This window comes from Lepidochelys olivacea (genome assembly GCF_965140295.1).
Source record: "Lepidochelys olivacea isolate rLepOli2 genome assembly, chromosome: 12".
NCBI lineage: Eukaryota > Metazoa > Chordata > Testudines > Cheloniidae > Lepidochelys > Lepidochelys olivacea.
This window is the reverse complement of record NC_140422.1, coordinates 3,597,730-3,605,204: the sequence shown is the minus strand read 5'-3', so window position 1 is coordinate 3,605,204 and position 7,475 is coordinate 3,597,730. Positions and strand designations below refer to the sequence as shown.

Genomic DNA, 7,475 nt, shown 5'->3' with positions numbered 1-7,475 from the left:
TCACAACACCCCTGATTTCCTCCTTCCCCTGACACCCCTGCAGCAGCGCGTTCCCCTTTTTTGCGGCTTTTAGTCTAGGGGGCGCGCTGCATGCTGGGAACGGTAGTTTCCCCTGGCCAGGCCCTTCCCGGGGAAGAAAGCCCCAGGAGGGTCAGGAGACTACAAGTCCCACCAGCCCCGGCAGGAGCCGCGGCTCCGCGCGCAGCGCATCATGGGAGCTGTAGTTTCCTTCCCTCAGAAGCGCTGCGGCTGCCGGGGGCTGTTGGCCCCCGCGTGGACTACAACTCCCAGCGTCGCCTGGGACCGCCCCCCCTCCCTCCGAAATCTCTGCCCGCGGCGGGCGAGGAGCCCCCGTGAACTGAAGTGGGGCTGCCGCGGGTGGGCGGGTAGAAGGGCAGCAGCTGCCGGCCGGGAGCGATCGAGGCGCCCGGCCCCGGCGGTCCCGCAGCAGCGCCGAGGGGCGCCCGGAGCGGAGCGGAGCCGAGCCGAGCCAGGTGCCGATGCTGCCGCGCGCGCGGGGGGCTGCGGGGGGCTGCGGGCCCCGCTCACCGGCCGCTGGCCAGCCGCGCACCGGCGGGCTGTCCCCCGAGCCCGGCCCCCGCGGCGGCAGGGACAGCAGCCGCTTCCCGCGGGTCTCCAGGCTGCCAGGCGGGCTCGCTGCCGGGGTCCCCGGGCGGGGCGCGGGGTGGCAGCGGCGCTGAGGGGCGTTGCTGTGTCTTGGGGGGGGGGATTTCCCGCCCGCCCCCTCGGGCCGCCGGGCGGGCTGCCCGCAACCGCAACCGCGGGCTTTCCCGGCGTGCCCGCGGCCCGTTAGCCGCGCGGTTCCTCAGCCTGCGGCGCGGGGTTCGCACCCGGGGCCGGCCCTGCGGGGTAGTGGGTCGGAGCGGCGCCGGCGCCGGCCGCTGCCGCGGTCTGCCCTTCCCCGCCGCGCCGCCGGCTTTGGGCGCCTTCCCCGGGTAGGGGCGAGCGAAGCGGCCCCGTGGCCGCAGCCTGAGTTACAGACCGCCCTGGCGGCTGTCAGCGGGACTCTGCCTTGATCGAAAGGTACGGTTCAGAGGGTGGCTGCCTTGGGTTGCGTATGTATTGTGGCATTTGGGGCCAAGCCGTGTCCTGGGCCCGAGAGGGAGCCCTGGGGTAGCACGTCGGGATTGCTTTGTGACTTTTTGGTACCGGCCCGGTCGGTCTTTCCTCCGGAGATGAGCCGAGGGTGCGCTGAAGGTGGAGTCAGGGTGCCTTGAAACCTGCTGGGGTCAGCGCCTAGCGACTCTCTGCTCAAGGTCTGAAATAAGAAGGTAGCACGGGCAGCTGCGGCTTGGTGAGAATCGCTCCTCCCCAGGCGTGTGGGGAGGAAAGGAAGGGGAGCTGTGCTGTGGGGTGGAGAAAGCCCTACAGGCCAGCGGGCTTTAACTGGGCACCTGGTGCGGGTTGTGACTGTCTCTAGCACCTTGCTGGAGGTACGCTACGGGTGGGCTGGTTTGTTTTGGATTATTTGCCAAGATGTTCAGCAAACCTAGCGTTTTCTCTCCTTTTGCCCTCCCAGTGCCATATGGCTCCTGGCCTTTGTGCATTGTGGCGTGGGCACTAGATGTCTAGCAGAGGGCAAGAGCCTGGGCCTTATGGCCGAATTAGAGGGCCTTCCATCATGAAGTGTCTCCAAGTACTTCATGAACTGACTGATGGTATATGCCCCGGCTCCTCTCGGGTGGTGGATGGCATGCACTAGCAGTAGGAAGAAAGGGACTCTCGAGCAAAGATTTAGGGACAAACCCCTTCTTTTCCTAGCACTTCCATGGGATGCTTGCTGTGAGTTTCTCCAGAATCGAACTGCTCTAAAAACCCGCCAACAGACTCCTGGGTCATGAGATCCTGAGTGCCTCTCAGTGACATTGGTATCCTGTCTTCTCAGTTCTGAAGTGAAAATTAATTTTGGCTTCTCCCCAGCCCTTTGCTAACTCAAGTCTGGGATCTCAAAGTCAAGCTGGGTTTCTCCTGGCATATGCCTAGTCCAGGCCAGGCGAGATTCTGTAATTGATGTTCTCTTGTTGTACAGCGCAGAATGGAAATGAGCTCTCAATGCTGGGTGACCAACATTAAAAAAATGGGTACAACTTGAAAGTCCGCAGCTGTGGCACCCAGCAAGTGGTACCCCTTCTTCACAGGGTCTTCTCCTGTTAACTGGACTCTTAATGTCCATACACAGGAGACAGGACTTCTACTAGGCAGGTTCCAAAAAAGTCTTGAAGCTGTAAAGCCAATAGGGTTCAGCTCCATTCTCCAGAAGGATGAATGGCTGAATTGGCCATGTCGGCATGTGGACCTCTGGGGGTTGGGTTCTCTAGGTATGTCCAACCTGAGGCTCTGAATAAGCCATCCCCTCTGAGAGTGCTTCATGACCCCTATAATGTCAACTCTTCCTCCCTTCTGCTAGGGCTAAGTGAGTACCACATAGGCCAGCGTGTGGCCTGCTGCTTCCTGTCCTCTTGCTCCACTGTTGCGTTTTCCTTGCGCTCAGTATGGTCTGGGGGGCTCCTGACCTTGGGCCCCATCCTGCAGGGTCTCTGTGTGCACTGACCTCCCTTTTTGCCCTACGGGAGTCATGTGCATGGAAGAACCCTCCACTGGGAAAGCAGGTGATGCTTTTCTGTAGCCTTCCAGGGTACCTGATCCTCGGTTCTTGAGAACTAAGAGGGGAACAGGCCTGTTCCCCTGCAGGGGGAGCTGAGGCACCTGGGAGATCACACAGCCCGTCAGCTGCAGTTAGGACTAGGTGGTAGCCCAGGTTGTCCTCCAGCTATTTAGCAGAATGCTTTGTCTGCTGAGCCCAGTTCTTCAGCTGATGTGTATATATTTGGGTACACTGCCCCTTGGGGCTGCTTGTCTAGTGGTAACCACCAGAGCTGCTTGCTTTAATGACCGAAGAGTTCTTACACCAGCCACATTGACTCCCGAGCCCTGCAGGCGAGTCTAGCTCTTCTGTCTGGTGCGTCAGCAGCTCTCTGCAGAGGTCGCGTTGCTGGGGATGGTGACCAGGCAGGGGGTAGTAGAGTGGGGCTGGGTTGCGTGTGCCTTGGGTGCTCTGAGCTTGCGGTGCCAGCAGTTGGGGAAAAGCGTCTTTCCTTGTGAGCACGGCACGTTTGCCGTCGAGTCACTGAGTGCGTCAAAAACTGACCTTGATGTGTTTTAAATGAAATCTGAGACCAGCGATCAGGTCTCCTTCCTGCCTGCTAGTCCTGCTTATTCCCAGAGGTGGGGGAGTGGGGGGGTCGCACCCTACATGCTACTGTCCTATGGAAGTTCCCATTTTGCGGTAATGACACCAAATGCTGCAGTGTTGCTAGCTTAAGCTGTAGTGGATTTGGGGGCATTATGGTAGAATAATGGGACGTGCATTTTTTTAAAATGGTCCAGTGTGCCAGTAAAGTGACTTTTAAAATGAGATTTGATGCCAGAGGCTCTTATTGGTTTGTACCATACTGAGCACAAGCGCACCCGGATTGGTTACCTTCAGGGGCTGCTACAAGTCAGATAATTAAAGAAATGCAAATAACTCTTCCTTTCCTGCACTACTATTCAGAGCAGAGGCACGCATTGTGCAGGTAAATCACCACCTGACACCTAACCGCTAATAAAACCACTACACTGGGAGAACATGCTTCCCAGAGAGGCATCTAAACATCCGCCTACAAAGAGAATGTGCAGTGGTGAAGAAGGTGGGAAGTAGTTCTCACGAGTCCCCTGACTTGCTCCCTGTTTTAGGAGAAGGTACCCATAAGACAAGTGTTTCCATGCTTTGACTGTTCACCCATGGAAGGAGGAGCGTTTCTTCCCCTGTTGTAAAGGCAGTTCCTAGCAATGGGCAGCAAAGCCAGTAGGAGTGTCCCTTCCTGTGTGTGCTTCAGAGAGAGTGAAGATAAAACCAGTGAGGAAATATATCTAAAATTGATCAGTATCCTGTGTGCTCAGCTCAACAAGGCTACTCTCCTCCCCAGCCCTGTTTCCTCGGATCACGGTTCATCCATTCCCACCCTCCCTTCAGAGTCACTCCCAGGGCTCCAAAATAAAATTTTAAATTAGACTTGGGATAGCTGGTCCTTTCCCATTGCTTCTGAGTGAATCCAGAGCTTCCAGCGTCAGCCCTGGCAGGCTGCAGAGAGATCTCTACAGATGGCGTGTGATCCTGATTAGTCAGTGGAATACACTGCCCTTGAACTCCTCCAGCCTGGAGTGTGGCTGGCAGGCAGGTTGGAAGTCCCCCTGCATGAAGCTGTGACTTGCTTTCCCCTTCAGCCTGACATCTTCCTCTCCCCCTGCCAAAGCTTTAGCTTGCTGGCTAAGAGCTCCTGGGAGCCTGTGTGAGTGCAGGAATAGCCTGCATGATGGGGGAAATCCTAGCACTCGTGGTGTGGCTGGGAAGTGAGGGCAGAACAGAGCCGGTGGAGCCTCCCGGCAGACTGCGCGTCAGTCACTGTCCCTGCTCGGTGTCCCTGCTTTGTGCTGATTCCCTTCCCCATTGGTGCAGATGGCAAACCTGGCTGATGCTATTGCTACCTGGCCGATTCTGTCCCTAATGTCATGCAGGAGACACAGAGACTGAACAAAGCAGGCAGGCGGAGGAGGATTGTGACTGGGGAAGCTATTCACACACATCTCTGTAATCGGGCCCTGTTCAGGGCAAGGGGAGGGAGCGTGTGGGAAGGATGACGTGATGGAGTAGAGCTGCTAAGCTTGCATGCATTTAGTCTATGGTGCATGAGGCAGGGGCCCTATCCTGTGTTTGCTGAGCATCCTCCCGTCCCGTTCGGGGGGCATTGTCCAGGATTTGCCCCTACCAAAGGCCATGTGTGCTAGCTGAAGAACACCACGATACCAGTTTGTGACCCCCTCGCGCTACATCTCACTTGGTAGGTGCCCCATGGCTACAGAGCTCGCTAGAGTATTTCTCTAGCCCCTGTGACCTCCGAAATGGCCGCGTGGCTTTCTGTTTCTATGGAAGTTGGGGGCATTTGAATCCTGTTTCTTAATCCCTTCCCAGACTGTAGCTGTCCTGACCTCAGGAAGCTGGAGATCCAGTGTGGCCCTGGTGGGGGCGTGGCACACTGGACTTTCACGCTTCCAGTCGAGTTACACAACAGCCGTGCTATTTTGAAGGTGGGGATCATGGCTTAATTTTTATCCTAGATCCTTGGACTCACTTTTTGTGGGAAGCGTCCAGCTCCTGGAGGGAGATCTTTATTTCTCCCCTTGCTTTAGCAGCTCTTCTCAAATGCTTGCTCACTGGCGGCCAGGGTAAAATGCTGTAGGTGTCGCACTCCGTCCAGGCCCCCATCCCTCACGCACCAGAGTTTCTCGGCCGCTGTGGCGTGCTCTGCTTTGTACCCCTTTCTCAGCATCCTGGGTGCTGCTGCGGCGAGGAGCTGTCTTCTAACCTGCCCAGCCTCCAGCCTCCCTCTTGGGTCCAATGTCACAGCAAATAGCTAGCCTGCCAGCAGCGCTGAGAAAATGGACATGATGCTCGTCAGTGTTGCTGCCACCCACAGGTTCTGAATGACGGAGATGGATGAGGCTTGGCTCAGTTTTCACTTAGCTGCTTCTAGAAGAAGGCCTGATCTCTCTGTAGCTAGCTCAGGGGTGGGCAAACTACGGACCAAGCCCGCCAGCCGTTTTAAGCCGGCCCTTGAGCTCTTGCTGGGGAGCAGGGTCTGTGGCTTGCCCCACTCCAGTTGGGAAGCAGGGTCGGGGGCTTCTCCATGTGGCTTCCAGAAGCAGCGGCATGGCCCCACTCTGGCTCCTATGGGTAGAGGCAGCCAGGGGGTTCCGCTCTGCACCCTGCCCCCGCCCCAAGTGTTGCCACCGCAGCTCTCATTGGCCAGGAACTGCAGCAAATGGCAGCTGCAGGGGTGGTACCTGCGGATGGGGCAGTGTGCAGAGCTGCCTGGCTGTGGCTCCGTGTAGGAGCCCAAGTGGGGACATGCTGCTGCTTCCAGGAGCCGCTTGAAGTAAGTGCTGCCCGGAGCCTGCACCCCGAGCCTCTCTCCATGCCCCAACCCCCTTCTCCTGCCCCAGCCCTGATCCCCCTTCCACTCTCCAAACCCCTTGATCCTAGCCTGGAGCATGCTCCTGCATCCCAACAAATCGCCCCTGGACTAAATTAAAATGGTCTTGGCCCTGGCAGCCTCCTTGGGGAAGGATCAGTATTTCAGCTGCTCCAGGAAGCTTGCCAGATGCCGAGGCCTTCTTCTCCCTGATCTCATGAAGGCAGGGATTGTATTGTTCACATACCTGCAGACTGTGGCTCCTTCCCAGCTCACTCCTCACTTGAGCACTAATCCACCCTCCTCTGCAGCTGGGTGAAGAGACTGTGTCATGGCTGTCCCAGGCAGAGCTCATTGAAGCAAATGGGTCTAGGTCTGAGGCAGCAGCCTGTGGAGCTCTCCAGAGACGCACGGCTTGTTCACCCTGGCTTGCTACTGCCAGAGCGCCCAAAATGCCTCTTCTTGCCACATTAAGGGCCAGATCCTACTTGACCCTCATCCCCAGAGAGGCGCTGTGTTTCAGTGGATAAAAGCACTGGACTGGGAGTCAGGAGATCTGGGTTCTATTCCCGGCTTGGCCAGTGACCTGTCTCCCTGTGCCTCAAGTTCCTTTCCCATGCTTTGACTTGTCTAGTTAGGCCATAGGTTCTCTGGGCTGTCACTGTGCAGTGCTCAATGCCACAGGGATACTGCAATGCCATTCACTATAGTGGAGTGCTCAGGTGAGCAGAGTTTGGCCCGTATTGCTGTTAGCTGTCATCCAGCCCAGGCTAGTCTTGTGGGCTCTTGGAGGAGTGCTCAGGTGAGCAGAGTTTGGCCCGTATTGCTGTTAGCTGTCATCCAGCCCAGGCTAGTCTTGTGGGCTCTTGGAGGCTTCAGCAATTGAGCCCTAAACCTCCCCCTGCTTGACTGCAATTTCTGTCGCATGCAGACATGTGAGGGAGAGCCTGTGCTGCCATGGGATCTGCAGGGAATCGGAGGGGTGGAGGTTGCAAAGGGCACATTAGGTATAAATCCTTGCTCCCAGGAAGGACTGGCACCATCCCACAATTGGGAATGAGCAAATGAAGCCAAGCAGACAGGGCTATCTTCACCTTGTCTCATTGGTACACTCCAATGTGAGTTTCTTCTAACCAAGTACAATGGGCCACCCTGGGTGGGAGGTAGGTTTAAAACCGAGGACCTTCAGCAGCACAGTATGAGCAGCTCCTGCTTGAGCTACAGGAGTAGCTAGGCTAGCTGGTGGCAGTAGTAGGCTGCTGACCTTTAGTGAACCAGCCAATAGAGGCCTCTGGAATGCCCTATGCAGTCCATGCTTTGCCAGTCTACTACATGACCACTGTAGTTGTGTGATTGGGCTCAGCCATTTGGGGTGGGGTTGGAAGGAAGAAGATATAGAAGAACATAAGAATGGCCAGAATGGGTCAGATTAATGGTCCATCT

At 56.9% G+C, this 7,475-nt stretch overlaps 1 protein-coding gene across 4 annotated transcripts in view; it reads left to right on the top strand.

Annotated features, from left to right (window-relative positions):
* Positions 1-333: 333 nt before the first annotated feature.
* The window catches only part of ST3GAL2 (ST3 beta-galactoside alpha-2,3-sialyltransferase 2), a 121,950-nt gene continuing 114,808 nt past the window's right edge, over positions 334-7,475 (top strand). For 3 of the 4 annotated variants that reach the window (XM_084644537.1, XM_084644538.1, XM_084644533.1), the window contains exon 1: positions 334-494. The gene's annotated coding sequence lies outside the window, so the exon portion shown is untranslated. Of the gene's footprint in view, positions 495-880; positions 1,045-7,475 lie in introns of those variants that run through there. The other variant, XM_084644534.1, reaches the window with a different exon arrangement.